This window comes from Vombatus ursinus, unplaced genomic scaffold, assembly GCF_900497805.2.
Source record: "Vombatus ursinus unplaced genomic scaffold, bare-nosed wombat genome assembly UNPS02014820.1, whole genome shotgun sequence".
Taxonomy (NCBI): Eukaryota; Metazoa; Chordata; class Mammalia; order Diprotodontia; family Vombatidae; genus Vombatus; species Vombatus ursinus.
In genome coordinates, this window is record NW_020954598.1 from 17661120 (window position 1) to 17680729 (window position 19610).

The following is a 19610-nucleotide window of genomic DNA, read 5'->3' on the forward strand; positions in this document are numbered from 1 at the left end:
ACGGATCCATGACACAGAAAAGATTAAGAACCTCTGCTCTCAATCCTTTGATTAATCTACATTTGTCATGGGTGCCATTACTTTCATCATTCCAGTTACTATTCTCGGGACCTGATCAGCTTCAGCGAATTCTTCCTACAATGTGGCTTTTAGACCTGTATATAGCAAAGCAGATGTGTAGCCAGGGCAGAGTACAATGGGACAATTACTCCTCTCACTCTACTATTGTTGTTGTCGTTCAGTCATTTCAATAGTGTCTGACTCTCTGTGACCACATCTGGAGTTTTCTTGACAGATATTGGAGTGGTTTGCCATTTCTTTCTCCAGCTCATTTTACAGATGAGGATACTGAGGCAAACAAGGTTAAGTGACTTGCCCAGAGTCACACAGCTAGTAAGTATCTGAGGCCAGATTTGAATGCATGAAGTTGAGTCTTCCCTCTGACTCCAGGCCCAGTAACTCTATCCACTGCACCACCTAACTGCTCCTCACTCTGGTATTATGACTCTCTTAATGTAGCCTGAGATCATAGTAGCCATTTTTTTTGGCTGCTCTGTCATACTACTGACTAATTATTGAACTTGAAGTGTATTTTAATAAACTCTGAGATTTTTTTCATATGACCCTTTGTCTACTTAGGCTTCCTTCTTCTTGCACCTGTATAATTGATCATTTGAACTCAATTTTTATAGACAGTAGTTTGCATCTTAATAGATTTGGCTCATAATCCCAGCCTGTTGATATCTCTTAGGACCCTGACTCTATCATCCAACATGTCAGCTAGTACTATCAGTTTTGTGGGAAATTTGATAAGTATACCATCCATGCTTTTATTTAAATAATTTATATGTGATAAATGGCACAAGACCAACAGAAGGACAGAGATCTTCCTCTAAGATGACAGCAATTCAATTAATGACCACTCTTTTAATCAATTTATCCTGTCTAAAATCCAATCAATTGTACTATCAGCTAGACCAGCTACCTCAAAGCTTTTTTCACCCTACTCATATATCAGTTAAAAAAAATTATTTCTCAGTCTATGCATATTTATTCATTTATTTATTTTACATACCCATTACTGTACTGATATATCATATGCACTAAAACATAAATGAAAAAGAAATAAATGTAAAAAGAATGAGATAGGGATGAAACAAGACATTTTAAATGTTTTTGTTTTATTTATTAATAGTAGAAAAAACCACTCTTTTTTGCTGTTGAGAGCATGAAATTGACTGCTTCATTAAGTCAAGTCAGCAAGCATTTATTAAGCACCTACTATATGTCAGGCACTGTGCTAAATGTTAAGGATACAAAAAAGGGAAAAACAAAATAAAACATTATTTTCAAAATGCTTCTGTATGTGCTGTTAGATTTGAAAAATAATTATTAATAATTATTCAGTTAATTTTATCAATGTAACAACCAACCCAAGCAGGTGAATTTCTTTTTATTTCAGATTTTTTAATGGAAAGATCCACACGAGAATAAAAAATAATGGCTCATAATTAGTCAATGTCCATAACTTTTCAGCAGGAGTTATGTTTTTCTGTATGTAGCTAATCACCAGGTAAAATGCAAAAAGAAAAAGTGAATTGGCTCTGATTTCAATTTCACAAAGAGTTTTCAATATGAATCCATTCTTCTTTCTTTATGCGGCATCACACCTTAATTTCTTTTCTGCTTTTTGGATATTTTAGATGTGTTTCAAATTTAGATTACAGAAAGAGTAGGTATATCAAATGAAGTTGAAAAGATAGGTAGGGACCAGGTTATGAAGACTTTTTAAAGAGCATATATTTGAACTTAGGGGTAATAGGGAGCCATTTAAATTTATTAAGTTCGGGACTGACATATTCAAACCTGAGCTTTAAGAAAATAAGTTTGGTGGGTGTGTGGTTGATAGACCACAGTGGGACAGAGATTTGAAGGAGAACAAATAGGAGAACACTGCAATAATTTAGAGGAGAGGTAATGAGGGCCTGAACTAAGGTGGTGGCTGTGTGAATGGAGAGAAGGGGATGGATGGAAGGTTTTGTGAAGATAGGCATGACAAGATTTGATAACTGTTTGGCTATGTGGGGTGAGTAAAAGTCAAGAGACTAGCATGACATCAAATTTGAGAACCTGGTTGACTAGAAGGAAGGTGGTGACCTCAATACACATAAGGAATGTTCAAAAGGGGTAAGTGTAGGGGAAAAGATAATGTAACGAGACCTAAGATGTAAATCACAATCCATCCATGACCACTCATCTTGTCTGACTCACTGTCCTACCCATAATGAAAAGAGGATGGCCAGGGCTTTTTCATACCCATCTTTACTCCAAAGCGCAGTACCTACCCTCTGAGGGGCACTTGCCACAAGCACAATGTGATTGGGCGAGGGGAATTTTCCCACAGGCACCTGTTGGTTACTTCTGCTATTGGCATCCAGGTTTACAGTTATATCATAATTATCCTCAAATGTCAACACAGACAGGAAAGGTTGAGAGCTTCATAGTGTCAGAAAAGAGTAGAAAGGGGGTAGTATTGTAGTATTAAAAGATTATGGATAAAGGTTAGGTATAGTTGGGTTGGAGCCAAGCCCCACAAAGGGCTATCATGGGGGGTGAATGGGATGTAAACTGTTTCTCTATCCTCTAATAACTTGATGTCCTTTCACAGCCTTCACTAGGGTCACCTTTGATTTAAACCATTTCTCCTTCTTTTCAAAAGATAGAATTTGTCAAATGATCCTCTGAAATTTAGTTACATAGTAGCCATAATATTTACCTTACTTACCAATTCAATTTAACTTAATGAGTATTTTATTAAGTACTGACTCTGGACCATTTGCTATGCTCAAAACCATGTTACAAAGATAGAGAATTAAAGGGAGGCTGCCCTCAACTAGTTCTTTCAACAAAAGAAGTCATTCTGGTGTGCCCTGTTATTTATAAAGCCATGCTGGCTTGTGATGATCATTACTTCCTTTCCCATAGAAGTTTATGGTCAAATAGTGGAATGTAAAAGTTCTTGGATTGGGAAAAGTCTGGGGTGTAGGGATGATCAGCCTTCTCAAGGAAGGAATAACCAGTCCAGGTTAGAAATGGATTAGGTCAAAGTTTCTCTGGGCAGCTAGGTGGCTCAGTGGATAGAGTACCAGACCTGGAGTCAGGAAGACTCTTTTCTGTGAATTCAAATCCAGCTTCAGACACTTACGAGTTGTGTGACCCTGAGAAAGTCACTTAATTCTGTTTGCCATAATTCCTCACCTGTAAATTGAGTGGAGAAGGAAATGGCAAACCACTCTAGTATCTCTGCCAAGAGAACCCCAAATGGGGTCACAGAGAGTCAGACACAACTGAAAAATGACCCAACAACAAAACGTTCACTATTGATCAGCAGTGGTGGGGTCTAGCCCAGTTTAAAAAAAAAGAATTAATGGTCTATTAATAATTTTACAAAAAGAAAGTATATCATTTACAGAAAATGTTCTTAACAATGTTATCCCATTATAGTGGAACATTCGTGAATAGTATTTTGCTACTAATTGGGATCAGACACAAACTAGATGCGTGACCCTGGCTTAGTCACTTTAACGCATTGGGCCTTATAGTTTTTCCCATCTGTGAAACTGGCAGAGATAGAATTAGTTGAGTGAACAACCAATAAAAAAAAAAAAACAAGCATTAATTAAGTACCCACTATGTGCCGGCCCTCTGCTAGGTACTGGAAATATAAAGAGAAAGGTGAAACTGTCCCCCTGCCCTTGAGGAAGTTAAACTCTGTAGAGGGAGACAACATATATAATTAAAAGTAGATAGAAAACAAGTGTGTATAAAATATACAAAATCAATGCTAAGTTTTGGAGAGTCAAAAGGCGAAGGGAGAAGGCACTGGCTGTTTAATGGAGAAGAAATGCTGCACGTAGGAGGCCTTCAGTTTGCACTGAATTTTGAAGGAAACTAGTGATTCTGATGATCTCTAAAATCCTTTCCAGTTTCAGAAAACTGAGGTTGTAATTAATGCTCCAGTCATAAATATATGCAATTTTTGACATGTCTATTCTATGACTCGAGATTGAGGCAGGGTTGGGATTTTTGCTAGAGGGAACTCTTAATATAGGTATCAATGGTAAACTTCAATAATAAAATCCATGTCAAAAACAGACATTAACATTTCTAATGTAGACATAGTCGTAATCCCTCAAAGCCAGAAAATCAGTCATCGTTCATTTGTTTGTAATTCCAAAGCGATTACATTTCTTTTTTCCTTTTTTTGTCAACTGTATGTTAACTAACGACCAAGCCTCAAAGCCAAGGCCTATACAACTAAGTGATGAGATATGTACATATTTCATTGGTAACATTTCATCCAAAAGGCACAATATGCCATTCTCCTACTAGATAAAAATGGATGGAGAACATGGATAAAAATGCAATGTTTTATGTGAAAGTTCTAATAGAGATTCATGACTGCCTATAACTTCATTGTCAAAGTTTCCAGGCTCATAAAGTATTAATAATCCCATTAGAGATGTACATTTACTTGCAGTTCTCAGGGAGAGGACAGCACATGCTGAGAAATGTGACATTTGGCACCCTGGGGATTGTACCAAATTCCAGTTGCAGATGTATGCCTGGTGTGTGATTTCCATGTATGGACCGTTCCAGTTCTTCAGTGCACTAATGCCGAATGACAAGCTGCAGTGATCTATTATGCACAGCAGAGCATATCATAAATTATGTAGCAACTAGTGTTTAGTCAGTGAGATACAATCTGTTTTGACAGAAGGAAGATAAATGTAGTGGCATGTCAGGGTTCCTCCTTCCCGTTATAAAATGGGCCCTCGGAGTATGTTGCTAACATCCACCGTGCACTCCTCAGATGGAAGACATATGAGGGTAGAGTCTCCCTATTAAAGGAGCTTTACAAAGGACCAATTGAAATGAAATCAGGATGACATTTTTTTCCCTGTTAAGGACTGTTATGCTCCAAACAAACACATGTGATTATCTTCTTAAATGCTGTGTTATTGTTCTTAGAACAAAAGAGACTGGATTTATGAGTTGTCACCAGCCTCCTGAATTCGGTTCCTGCCAGTTGATAAGTTCTAATTCCATCTACTGGACATCCCTGACCACAGAGTGGCTGCTTTTCTATTAACAAGAGGGTACCTATCTATTGATCACCTGCTATGGGCATAGCACAGCACTGGCACATAGTAACCATTTAATAAATTTGTCTTCATTCATTGATTCAATGAGTGAATAAATCAATGCTTTTCAGCCATAGAATCTTCCAAACCTATACTCTGAATTCTTGAGATTACTTTGGGCACTCTGGGGACTTTCCTCAGGACTTACACTATGTGAGATATAATAATTAATAATAATCATCATTAACAGTTATAAAGTGCTTTAAGACTTGCAAAGCATTTGACATATATTATCTCCTTCGATCCTTACAACAACCCTATGAGGTAAGTGTTGTTATTATCCCAATTTTACAGATGTGGAAACTGAAGCTAAGAAAAAAGTGACTTTCCCAAGGTTACAGAACTAATAAAATATCTGTGGCAGGATTTGAATTCAGATCTTCCTGAGTCCAGTATCTGCTCTACCACCTGAAAGCCATCTCTAGTCATCCTGATCTATATCTGACCACTGGAACCAGACAGCTCTGGAGGATAAAGTGAGGCTGGTGACCTTGCACAGCCCTCCCTCACTCAAATCTAACTCAATTGCAAGTCATGTCATCAACTCCCTGATATCATGGTCCTCTTAAAGAACAAAGGACAAACGCAACTCTGTCACCTATAACAATGGGTTTGGAATTAGAGAATATGGGTTTGAATCAAGGCTCTGCTGCTTCTTCCCCTGTATGACTTTGAGCAAGTTGCTAAACATTTCTGCACATCAGTTTCTCCTTCTATAAAATAATGAGCTTAGACTCAATGACTTCTATAGGTCCCATTTCCAACTGTCTTATGATGCCCTGAGATCTTCACCAGGCTATAGTCACAAAGTTGTATGGTTTGTCCTTCATTCTTAAAGAGGACTATGCCATTAGGAAAATGATGACATGACTTGCAATTGAATTTGATCTGAGTGATGGAGGTGTGTGCAAAGTCACCAACCTCACTTTCTCCTCCAGAGCCATCTGGGTCCAATGGCCAGATATTGATCAAGATGACTGGAAATGGCTTGGGATGCAGTGAGAGAACTTGGCCCTTTTAAGCTAAGGTCTTTTCAAGTTCTCACTTTGAGTGAGGGGGTTTGAGGGAGGAGTAGTGCCTTTCTGCCCAGTTTCACAAAGCCTAGGATATTTTGTGGTCTCCCCCGCCACTTCTCTTCCTCCATGAATATCCTCCACAGGACTTCACAGTGCTGTCTGGTAGGGCTGGCTCAGCTGGACTTAAGCCCTCCCTGGAGTTGTACCAGGAGTCCTATAGGACAACAAAGTTTGTGCAAATCATACCACAACCTCAATGTACTCCCAACTGTAGCGCAGTGATCCAAGTTTGAAAATCAGTCTAGCATTAATATTCAATGTAGTATCTTTAGAAATTCAGATGAAAATATAACTGTGTAAAGTTGGAAAGTAATCCTGTATCAGAACTAATAATCATATATTTCCATATCCTCTCAGCATCAGGGATGCCCTTCCACCTTCTCTCTTAGGATAAGGAATCATTAAAATATATAAATAGAAGTAGCTCATTACCACCTTGGTGTTCTCCTTTTCCCAAAAGCTGCCCAATCTCAGGATTAGGAGGGATCTGGGAGGCAAACCAGTCCTTCCTATCATCAAACAACATTCCCGATACAATATACTTGACAAGTGGCTGTTCAGAAAGCCAGGACCTCTGGAGGCAGCCCCTTCCACCACCGGGGTGCTCTAACTTTTAAGAAGTTTTTCCCTCCCTTAAGTTTAAATCTGCTTCTTTGTAGTATCCACATATTACTCCCAATTTTGCTCTCTGGCATCGTGCAGAACAAATCTCTCTCTTATCCCTGATAGCTCTTCAAATGCTTGAGACAGCCATCATGCTCACTTTCTCCTACTCCATTAAGTCTTCTCCCAGCTAAATATCCCTAGTTTCTTTAAGTGATTCTCATGGGAAATGCAGATGAGGCCCTTCCACCATTCTACTTGTCCTCCCATGAACTCTCCATTTTATTGTTCTCCTTCCTAAAATGATAGAAGAAACAACAAGGTGAAAATCTGAGCCAGAATAGAATTTCCCCTCATTGGTTCTTCTTCCTTTACAGTACAAAATTATCATTAAGGCGAGTCAAGGAATGATTGCCTGTTGTACTTTGCGCAAAGACTTAAAAAAATTTCTAGATGATGTAAACCCTACTCTTTCCCCCAATCACAATATGTTCTTTGCCATGTTTGTGATCTATTTACTGGACACCTCTTTTATTTTCTCTTCTGTACTCCAGCCATCTTTCTGACATGCTTCATCCTCTACCTCTAACCCAATATGTCAGCTCCTATGCCTGAGGACTTGGCATGCCTAATTGGAGAGAGTTCATCATTTCTAAGTGCCCCCAGTCTCATGCCCACTACATTTTTCATTCATTTTGCCCAAGTGGTTTATCTTTACCCTTCAATGACAGTATCACTTCTTTTTTCTGTCTCCATTAATCTTTGCCCAGATGCTCTGTACCACAATCCTTGCCCTCTCATTCCTCTATTTTCAAACAGGAATATGTCTTAATATACAGCATTCTACTCCACTTACCTATCCTGGTTCCTTTCAATAGAAGATAGCCCTTTCCCTATTTGCAGTCATCTCATAAAATTTAATTGATTTGCCTGCTGCAATGATTATTAAATAGCCAAATATTGAGGAGATCCAGGATTATTTCCCTTCCTCATTTGGAGATTAGGTAAAGTTTAGTTCTCTGAAGGTCAGGGTGGATGATGAGATGAAATTTTGGAATTGTTACCCCACCCAACTAGACAACCTTACAAAGAATTTAATCTGAGGTGAATTTAGGCTCACCAGGTTCTAATCAATCAGATCTGAGAAGATTCAGATCCTCGGTCTAGATTGCCTGAGGCTGGGGGTAGTCTGGGAGTAGAATGATCAGAGTCATGTCCCTCATCAGAATAGGCCCACCTATCTTTATAATATTCATTCTTCTTATTAATTATTAACTAATCATGGTTGATTACCACCCTCAGGAACACTCACTCTTCCAAGGGCATATAATCATTGAGTGGGTTCCATAAGTGGTCTTTGGTATTCAAGAGTGCTGCTGACCCCTTTTATTAGTTATATGCTAGCATGATTAATAAAATGATTAATTAGCCAGGAATTATGTCTCTCAAACTTTTTATTCGTCACAATTTATTAAACCTACTTTGTTCATTTGTTTACAAGAAACCGAGGCCATTGATTTTATTACTGGTTTCTTTCTTAGATTTTGCATTCTGTGAAATTTTTGATGCTTCTGCTGTTATTATCCTCTTACATTGTAGCTTCTCTCAATAACGTCTAGCTTGGTGAATAGGTTTAAGCAGTTTTCTCCCTCTCTTTTCCATTTTAGTTTAATGACCTTTCAATTACATTTACAAGACTTCTGACAAATACATTCTTATCAGCCCTTGTTAGATGCATTCTTTCTCTGGTCAGAAGGTGGCCATTACAATATTTTAAGTTGTAAGCCACATGACAGTAAATCAAATTTCATTCTCAAATGCCACATTTTTTCTTAACAATTAATAAATTAGCCTTATAATCATTTATTCTCTCTCTCTCTCTTTTCCTCCCTCCCTCCCATGCTGTCCCTTCAGTTCAACAATTTTAAAAAATAGATAACCCTCATAGTAAATAAGCATAATCCTGTAAAACAAATTCCCACATTGGTCATGTCTAAAAATGTGTGTCTCATTCTTCATTTTACCATCCTGCCCTCTGGCAGGAGATAGAGAGAATGTTTATCTATAGTCCTGTGGATATGTTGTCAAACACCAAATTCTTTTTTTTTAGGGGGGGCACAAGGCAATGGGGGTTAAGTGACTTGCCCAGGGTCACACAGCTAGTAAGTATCAAGTGTCTGAGATCAGATTTGAACTCAGGTCCCCCTGATTCCTAGGCCAAAGTTCTAACTACTGCACCATCTAGCTGTCCCCAAACACCATATTCTTAATGAATGCTCTAATTTGGCATCTTCAGAAGGCAATGCCTTTAATCGTCAACAATAATGATAAACAGTTCTGGTGCCTGGAAGGTCTTTCATTTCTTGGCCATAGCTCTGTAACAACAACAACAACAACAATAGTCGCATTTTATATAGAACTTTACATTTACAGATGTAGAACTTTACATTTATCTTCACAGCAACCTGAGATGTCAGTGGAATTATTATCCCTATTTTGTAGCTGAGAAAACTGAACCTGAGAGAGGTTCATGATTTGTCTAGAGTCACTATTAAGTATCTGAGGCAGGATATAATCTCAGGTGTTGATGCATCCAAGTCCAGCAGTCTATCCACTATACCACCCAAGTAATCTCAATGCTCAGGTGGCCTCACTGATCACTGTTTTGCAATGTTCCCTAGATTCCTGCTATCGGTATCGTGTTCTAACCATGAATATCATCTCTTCCACAGTAGTTCAGAGTGGAAGTCTGCACTGAACACAGGAGGATTTAGAAGCAAAGATTTATGATTCATAACTCAGGAGGGTAGAATACACACGGACGCTTTACACATGTGGCAAGCACAGAAGCTATAGCCTGAACAAGCAGAAATGGATATGGTCAGGTGGAAGATACAGAACAACAGCTTGGCTGGACTTTATTGGCTAATGCAGAGGGCTAGATTAGCCCAAATCTGTGTAGACCTAGCAGCAAGAAAAGAGTGTCTCCAGAGGGAAATTTTAACTGTTCCACAACAAGCCAGCCAAATGGGGGATTTACAGCACCCTGAAGGCCATCTGAACTTATGCAAACAGGTAATCACTTGAGAGACTAGGAAGGAAAGTACCAGAGCTAACTCCCGGTGTATGACTACTCATTACCAGAAATGGAAAGTAGTATCCCTTTTGGGTGATGTTCAGGGGGTTCTCTGCCACTTTTCGATTGCGATCATCTGATCAAGAAATAGCTGTGTCACTACTCTCAACAGGGAATCACCAACTACTACTTCTTGTCTCTCTGTTACATGCTTTGGCCCTTATGAGAATCCTCATTAGATAGTGTTTTAGGATCTAGCACATAAAAGCAGCAATATCCTCATCAGAGTACCTAGCTCTATCCTCTGGTAAGAGCTTTCTACCTGTCCTAGCACCAAATGTTCAGTGATTTTTCTTTTTCTTTTTTCTTTTCGGCTAGGCAATGGGGTTAAGTGACTTGCCCAGGGTGACACAGCTAGTAAGTGTTATGTGTCTGAGGTTGGATTTGACCTCAAGTCCTCCTGAATCCAAGGCAGGTGCTCTATCCACTGCACCACCTAGCTGCCCCTAATCTTTCTTTTTCTTCTATATCTTCTACAACTGCTAATCTCTTGGCATGAGTAAGATTTCCTCCATTTCTTCAGATTATTATTTTTTCTTTATTATCACCTTAAAGCCCTTCTTCCAGTGTTTAAAGGAACACTTGATTCTCCTTGGTAACCTGGAGAGCAGAGAGGTATTAATTGATTCCCTTCAACCACATCTTCTATAGAAGAGCACACTTTGACCATAAATAGCAGTCATTTGGCTATGGCAGAAATACAAGCAGCAGAATCATAATAACTAGCTTTAAAGTTTGCAAAGCACATTAAAAGTGTTCTCATTTGATCCTCAAAGCCCAGTGAGGTAGGTATTATTATTATCCCCATTTGATAGGGGAGAAAGTGGAGGCTGGGAGAAGCTTAATCTCTATTAAGTGACTTGTATAGAGTTACACAGCTATTAAATGTCTAAGGCAAGATTTGAACTCTTACCTCCCTGACTCTAAGTCCAGAATTATATCTATTATGGTAGCTAGCTGCCTGCACTCATCATGTACTCAACACAGGTCACTGTAAATTTCTCACTGCTCTGACTCTGAGGTTGCTACTGGTGTGGTAGGATGGAAAGTGACTGCCAGAGCATGAGCTAGAGAATAGGATAAAACAATGAAAAGCATGAGTTTGGGGGGGGAGGTGGAGCCAAGATGGCAGAGGAAAGCCAGGAAGTTGCCTGAACTCTCCCCAGTTTCCCTCAAAAACATTAAGCAAGTCTCTAAACCAATTTTGGAGTGACAGAACCTATGAAAAGATGGAGTGAAACAATTTTCCAGTTTAAGATAACATAGAATGACTTCAGGAAAGGTCTGTCTCACTTGGGTAAAAGGGGAGCACATTCCAGTGCCGATGGTGTCTGGGCAAGCCAGGGGGAGGCTTTTAGCTACAGCACAGATCACCAAGCAAGGCCCCTTGTTCCTGGCTCAGTAGGCCAATGACGTAGCGGGCAAATGTCAGGCCTACAGCCCCAGCACAGAAGGTAAGCTGCTAGCCCTGGAACCCCTGGCAAAACAGGTCATCTAGGCCAGGCCAGTGCAGGGGACAAGCCACCACCACCTGAGGTCCAGGCACAGAAAGTCAGAGACAGTATCCCTGGCCCCCAGCACAAGAAGCTTGAGGAAGTGCCCCCTGTGCCCCAGGAGCAGAGCTCAACTTTAAAAATCACAAAATAGGCTAAAAATTAAGAAAAAAAAACAGAAAAGAACCCTGACCATAGAAAGCTAATATGGTGACAGGGAAGAGCAAAACACAAACTCAGAAGAGGACAACAATGTCAAAACATCTACATGCAAAGCCCCAAAGGGGAATATGAACTGGTCTCAAGCCCAAAAAGCCTTCTTGGAAGAGCTCAAAAAGGATTTTAAAAGTTAAATAAGAGAGGTAGAAGAAAAAATGGGGAAAGAAACGAGAGCTATGCAAGAGAGAGTCAACACCTTGGAAAAGGAAGGACAAAAATTGAAGAAAACATTCACTTAAAAAGTAGAATTAGTGGGGCAGCTAGATGGCACAGTGGATAGAGCACCGGCCCTGAAGTCAGGAGGACCTGAGTTCAAATCCTGCCTCAGACCAAACATTTGTCACTTACTAGCTGTGTGACCCTGGACAAGTCACTTAATCCCAACTGCCTAAGCAAAAAAAAAAAAAAGTAGAATTAGCCAAATGGAAAAGGAGGTACAAAAACTAACTGAAGAAAATAATTCCTTAAAAATTATAACTGGGGAAGTGGAAATTAATGACTCTATGAGACATTAAGAATCAGTCAAGCAGGGGCAGCTAGGTGGCACAGTGGATAGAGCACCAGCCCTGAAGTGAGGAGGACCTGAGTTCAAATCCGGCCTCAGACCAACATTTGACAGTTACTAGCTGTGTGACCCTGGGCAAGTCACTTAACCCCAATTGTCTCACACACACAAAAAAAAGAATCAGTCAAGAAAAATTTTTTTAAAAAAATAAAAAATGGAAGAAAGTGCAAAGTACCTTACTGGAAAAAGAACTGACCAAGAAAATAGATTCAGGATAGATAATTCAAGAGTTATTGGACTACCTGAAAGCCATGATCAAAAAAAGAGCCTGGATAACATCTTTCAAGAAATTATCAAGGAAAACACCCCTGATATCCTAGAACCAGAAGGCAAAATAGTCATTGAAAGAATCCATTGATCACTTCCTGGAAGAGATCCCAAAATGAAAATTCCAAGGAATATTATAGTCAAATTCCAGAATTATCAGATCAAGGAGAAACTACTACAAGAAGCCAGAAAGAAATAATTCAAATATCATAAAGTCACAGTCAGAGAGCTGGAATATGATATTCCAGAAGGCAAAGGAGTTTGGATTACAACTGAAAATCAACTACCTAGTGACATTGAGCATAATCTTTCCAGAGAAGAGATGGTCATTCAATGAAATAGGGGACTTTCAAATTTTCCTGATGAAAAGACCAAAACTGAACAGAAATTTCTATTTTCAAATACAAGACTAAAGAGAAGCATAAAAAGGTAAACTGGAAATTAAAAAACAAATATTATTCAATAAGGTTAAACTGTTTACATCCCTACATGGGAAGATGGTACTTGTAGCTTTTGAGAATTATATCTCTATTAGGGCAGTTATGGACAGAGGGTGTAGATATAAATTGACTTTGATAAGATGATACAAAAACATTAGAAGGTAAAAGAAAGAATTGTACTGGGACAAGAGAAAAGGAGGAGGAAGAACATGGTAAATCATATCACATGAAGAGGCACAAAGGACCTATTACAATAGAGCAAAAGAAGGGAAGAGGTGAGCATTGTTTGAACCTTATTCTCATCAGATTTGGCTGAAAGAGGGAATAACATCCACACTCAGGTGGATATAGAAATTTATCTTACATTATAGGGAAGTAAGAGGGGAAAGGGGAAATAAAAGGGAGTGGAGGCTAATAGATGGGAGGGCAGAAATAGGAGAGGACAGGGGGGAAGTGAGATGGGGCTGATAAAAAGGAGGACAGATTGAGGGAGGTGGTGGTCAGAAACAAAACACTGGTGAGGAGGGACAGGGTGAAAGGAGAGAGAAAAGTATAAACAGGAGGAAAGTAGGATGAAGGGAAATACACAGTAATCATAACTGTGAATTAGATGAACTCTCCTATAAAATGGAAACAGAGAGCAGAGTGAATTAAAAACCAGAATCTTATAATATGTTGTTTACAAGAAACACATTTGAAGCAGAGAGATACACAGAGTAAAGGTAAAAGGCTGGAGCAGAATATATTATGCTTTAGCTGAAGTTACAAAAAATGCAGGAGAAGCAATCCTGATCTCAGACAAAGCAAAAGCAAAAATTGATCTAATTAAAACAGATAAGGAAGGAAACTATATCTTGCTAAAAGGTACCATAGACAATGAAGTAATATCAATACTAAACATATATGCACCAAGTGTTATAGCAACCAAATTCTTATAGGAGAAGTGAAGTGAGTTACATGAAAAAATAGACAGCAAAACTATTCTAGTGGGGGACCTCAACCTCCCCCTCTCAGAACTAGATAACTCTAACCACAAAATAAATAAGAAAAAAGTTAAGGTGAATAGAATTTTAGAAAAGTTAGATACAGTAGATCTCTGGAGAAAATTTAATGAGGATAGAAAGGAATATACCTTTTTCTCAGCAGTACATGGTACCATGTGCTAGGGCATAAAATGGAATGGGTTTGGCAGCTGTAGTGAAAATCCAAAAGTTGCAAGACTAAATGGGGAGGGGAAGGGTATTCTCAAGCCCCAAAGTTTCCCCCTCCCCCTTTTCATTCTAAGTCAATCTTATAATCTTCCAACCCTTAATTCTTTCTTCTGGTTCTTCTCCCTTTGCCCAAGTGAGAGAGAGAGGGAGCAAAAGAAAAAGGGAGAGGCAATTGGACTAAGTAGTCCATGGAATAGCTCTTTTTTTTATATGTTTCTAAATATTTTTTTTAAAAAATTTAAATTTTATACTTTATTTTTCCAAATTACATGCAAAAGCAATTTTTAATATTTGGTTTTTTTTAATTTGGAGCTACAAATTTTCATCCTCTCTCCTTCTTTCTCCTTGATCCTCCTTGAGAAGGCAAGCAGTTTGACATAAACTATACATAAGCAGTCATGCAAAACATATTTCCATATTAGTTATGTTGTAAAGGAAAAAACAAACAAGAAAAAATAAAGTTAAAAAAGTTTTCTTAGATTTCCATTCAGGCTCCATCAGTTCTTTCTCTGGAGGTAGATAGAATTTTTCATGAGTCCTTTGGAATTTTCTTGGATCATTGTATTCCTGATAATAGCTAAGTCATTCACAGTTGATCATCATACAATATTGCTACTACTGTGTACAATGTTCTCCTACTTCTGCTCATTTCACTTTGAATCAGTTCATGTAAGTCTTTCCTGGATTTTCTGAAAGCATTCTGCTCATCATTTCCTATAACACCACCAATCAAATACCATAACTTGTTCAGCCATTCCCCACTCATTAGGCAACCCCTCAATTTTTTGCCACCAAAAAGGAACTGCTATGAACATTTTCTACATACAGGCCCTTTTCTGCTTTGTTTTTATCTCTTTGGAATATAGAGCTAGTAGTGGTATTGCTTGATCAAAGGGCATGGACAGTTTTATAGCCATTTGGTCATAGATCCAAATTGTTCTCCAGAATGGTACAACCAGGTCACAACTCTACCAACAATGCATTAGTGTCTCAATTTTACCACATCCCCTCCAACATTTATCATTTTCCTTTTCTGTAACATTTGATCATTTGATGAGTATGAGGTGTTACCTCAGAGTTGTTTTAATTTGCATTTCTCTAATCAATAGTGATTTAGAGCATTTTTCATATGTCTATAGATAGATTTGATTACTTCATCTGAAAACTGCCTGTTCATATCATTTGACAATTTATCAATTGGAAAATGACTTGTATTCTTGTAAATTTGACTCGGTTCTCTATATATTTGAGAAATGAAGACTTTATCAGAGCAACTTGATGTAAATTTTTTTTTCACAGTTAATTTCACAGTTAATAAAGTAACTGTGTATTTCCCTCTATCCTATTTCCCCCTGTTTATTCATTCTCTCTCTCTCTCTCTCTCTCTCTCTCTCTCTCTCTCTCTCTCTCTTTCTCTCTCCACTTCCAAGTGGTGAAGTTTGGTCTTTTCATCAGGAATGCTTGAAATTCCTCTATTTCTTTGAATATCCTTTTTTTCCTCCTGAAGGATTATACTCAGTTTTGCTGGGTAGGTGATTCTTAGTTGTAATCCTAGCTCCTTTGCCCTGTAGAATATCATATCCCAAGTCGTCTAATCCTTTAATATAGGAGCTACTAAATCTTGTGTTATCCTGACTGGCTCCAGAATATTTGAATTGTTTCTTTATGGCTCCTTGGAATATTTTTTTCCTTAACTTGGGAGCTCTGAAATTGGGCTATAGTATTCCTGGGAGTTTTCATTTTAGGATTTCTTTCAGGAGATGATCAGTAGATTCTTTCAATCTTTATTTTACCCCTTCCTTGATAGTTTCCTGAAATATGTCTAGGTGCTTTTTTTTATCATGGCTTTCCAGTAGTCCAATAATTCTTAAATTATCTTTCCTGGACATATTTTCCAGGTCAATTGTTTTCCAATGATATATTTCACATTTTCTTCTATTTTTTGATTTGTTTAATTTTTTAAAATTGTTCCTTGATGTCTCAAGGTGTCATTAGTTTCCACTTTCCCAATTGCAATTTTTATTTTTTATTTTATTTTTTTTTATTTTTAACATGTGTTTTTAAAGCTTTGAGTTACAAATTTTCTCCCTTCCTCCCTCCCCACCCACCCTCATTGAAAAGGCAAGCATCTTGATACAGGTTATAGATGTTTAGTCATGCAAAACACTTCCATAGTAGTCCTGTTGTGAAAAACTAAGAATATTTCCCTTCATCCTATCCTACCACCCATTTATTCTACTCTCTCTTTTGACCCTGTCCCTCCTCAGAAGTGTTTGCTTCTGATTATCCCCTCCCCTAATCTGCCCTCCCCTCTATCAACCCCCTGCTCTCTTGTCCTCTTCCCCTCTTGTTTTCCTGTACGGTAAGATAGATTTCCACACTCCATTGTGTATGTTATTCCCTCCTTAAGCCAAATCCTATGAGAATGAGATTCACTCATTCCCTCTCACCTTCCCCCATTTCCCCTCCACTGTAAAAGCCTTTTCTTGTCTGTTTTAAGTGAGATATTTTACCTCATTCTACTTCTCCCTTTTTCCTTTTCTCAGTATAAATCTCTCACCCCTTAATTTTATTTTCCAGATATCACTCCTTCCTCTTCAACTCACCCTGTGCCCTCCATCTATCTATCTGTACATATATATAATTTTTTCCCTCCCACTAATACTGACATCATGACTCATGAGTTACAAATATCATCTTTCCCTGCAGGAATGTAAACAGTTCAACCTTAATAAGTCTCTTATGATTTCTCTTCCCTGTTTACATCTTCCATATTTCACTTGAGTCTTGTATTTGAAGGTCAAATTTTCTATTTAGTTCTGGTCTTTTCCATAGGAATGCTTGAAAGTCCCCTATTTCATTGAATGACCATTTTTTAACCCTGAAGGATTATACTCAGTTTTGCTGGGTAGGTGATTCTAGGTTGTAGTCCTAACTCCTTTCCTGTCTGGAATTTCATACTCCATGCCCTCCAGACCCTTAATGTAGAAGTTGCTATCCTGATTGTGTTATCCTGATTGTGTTTCCACAGTACTTGAATTGTTTCCTTCTGGTTGCTTGTAATATCTTCTCCTTGACCTGCGAATTCTGGAATTTGGCTACAACATTCCTAGGAGTTTTCCCTTGGGGATCTCTTTCAGGAGGTGATCGGTAGATTCTATCCATTTCTATTTTGCCTTCTGGTTCTAAAATATCAGGGCAGTTTTCCTTAATAATTTCTTGAAAGATGATGTCTAGGCTCTTTTTTTGATCATGGCTTTCAGATAGTCCAATAATTTTTAAGTTCTCTCTCCTGGATCTATTTTCCAGGTCTGTTGTTTTTCCAATGAGATATTTCACATTCTCTTCTATTTTTTCATTCCTTTGGATTAGTGTTACAGTGTCTTGATTTCCCAAATTGTCCCTAGTTTCCAATTTCTCCATTCTAATTTTTAAGGAAGTATTTTCTTCAGTATGCTTTTGTACTTCCTTTTCCATTTGGCCAATTTTGATTTTGAGGGCATTCTTCTCCTAATTGGCTTTTTGGACCACTTTTGCCATTTGGGTTAGGCTATTTTTTAAGGTGTTATTTTCTTCAGTATTTTTTTTTTCGGTCCCTTTAGCAAGCTGGTGACTTGTTTTTCATGACTTTCTTGCATCACTCTCAGTTTTTCCTCTACTTCTCTTACTTGCTTCTCAAAATCCTTTTTTGAGCTCTTCCATGGCCTGGGACCAATTCATATTTTTCTTGGAGGCTTTGGATGTAGGTGCTTTGGTTTTCTTGTCTTCTTCTGGGTGTATGTTTTGATCTTCTCTGTCATCAAAGTAAGATAATATAGTCTGACTCTTTTTGCACTGCTTGCTCATGATCTTGGCCAATTACTTGAGTTATAGACTCTTTGTTAAGGTAGGAGTCTGTTTCCAGTGTGGAGAATGTACTGTCCTAAGCTTCAGGGGTTTTGTGCAGCTGTTTTCAGAGATACTTCTAGGGACCTGTAAAATTTCAGTTCTTCCAAGCTTCTATGATCAAGGGCGAGGTGTTTATTCTTTTCCTGGCCTGTGTTCTGGTCTATGAGCAATCTTTTCTGTCTTGGAACTGTGAGGAGGGTTTCCTCTCCACAGCCACTACAAGCTCCACCATGCCAGTGCTCCTCTTCACCCCAGGACTGCCACCCAGAACTGTGACCCAGATCCAAGCATGGGCAAAGCAAGAGAATCCTGCACCAGCAGAGAGATCCCTGCAATCTCCCTCTGATCAGCCCCTGGATTCCCCCTCGGTCTGTGGGTTGGAAGCTCAGGAAGCAGCTGCCACCCCCAAGGAATGGGGCTGGAATCCTGTGCTCCTCTCTCACCACCGCAGTCACAGACTTTTCCATCTGACTTTCTAAGTTGTCTTTGGCGTTCATGGGTTGAGAAGTCTGGAAACCACAATAGCTGCCTGTGATTCAGTCCTCTGAGGCTTGCTCTAGGGTCACTGTGGCCTGCTTGCCCATGCCGAACTGCGCTCCTCTCCCAGCCCAGTGCAATATGCCTTTCTGATCAACCATCCAGGCTGTCTTTGGCTGGAAATTTGTTTCACTCTGTCTTTTTGTGGGTTCTGCTGTTTTAGAATTTGTTTAGAGTCATTTTTTATAGGTATTTGGAGGGGTTTGGGGGAGAGCTTAAGCAAGTCACTGCTTTTACTCACCCATCTTGGCTCTGTCCTCCCCAATTGTAATTTTTAAGTAATGATTTTCTTCCATGAACTTTTGTACCTCCTTTTCCATTTGGCCAATTCTTTTTTTGAGGAGTTCTTCTCTTCAGGGGATTTTTGTGCTTCTTTTTCAATTTGGTCCATTCTGTTTTTTAAGATGTTATATTTTTTCTCATTTTTTGTGCCTCCTTTACCAAGCTGCTGACTCTTTTTTGTCATGATTATTTTGCATCACTCTCATTTTTTCCCCAATTTTTCCTTAAACTCTCTTATTTGATTTTTAAAATCCTTTTTGAGCTCTTTCAGGAGTTCTTTTTGGGCTTGAAACCAATTCACATTTTTCTTTGAAACTTTAGATGTAGCAGTTTTGACCTTGTTGTCTTCTGAGTTGCGTTTGATCTTTCTTCTCACCATAGTAATTTTCTATGGTCAGGTACTTTTTTGTTGCTGTTGCTCATTTTCCAGTTTATTTCTTGACTTTTAACTTCATGTTAAAGTCAAGGGGAAGGGGCAGCTAGGTGGCACAGTGGATAGAGCACCGGCCCTGTTGTCAGGAGGACCTGAGTTCAAATCTGGCCTCAGACTAAACACTTGACACTTACTATCTGTGTGACCCTGGGCAAGTCACTTAACCCCACCTGCCTAAAAAAAATAAGTCAAGGGGTTTTTGGTTTGGGGTGTGTGTGTGTGTGTGTGTGTGTGTGTGTGTGTGTGTGTGTGTGTG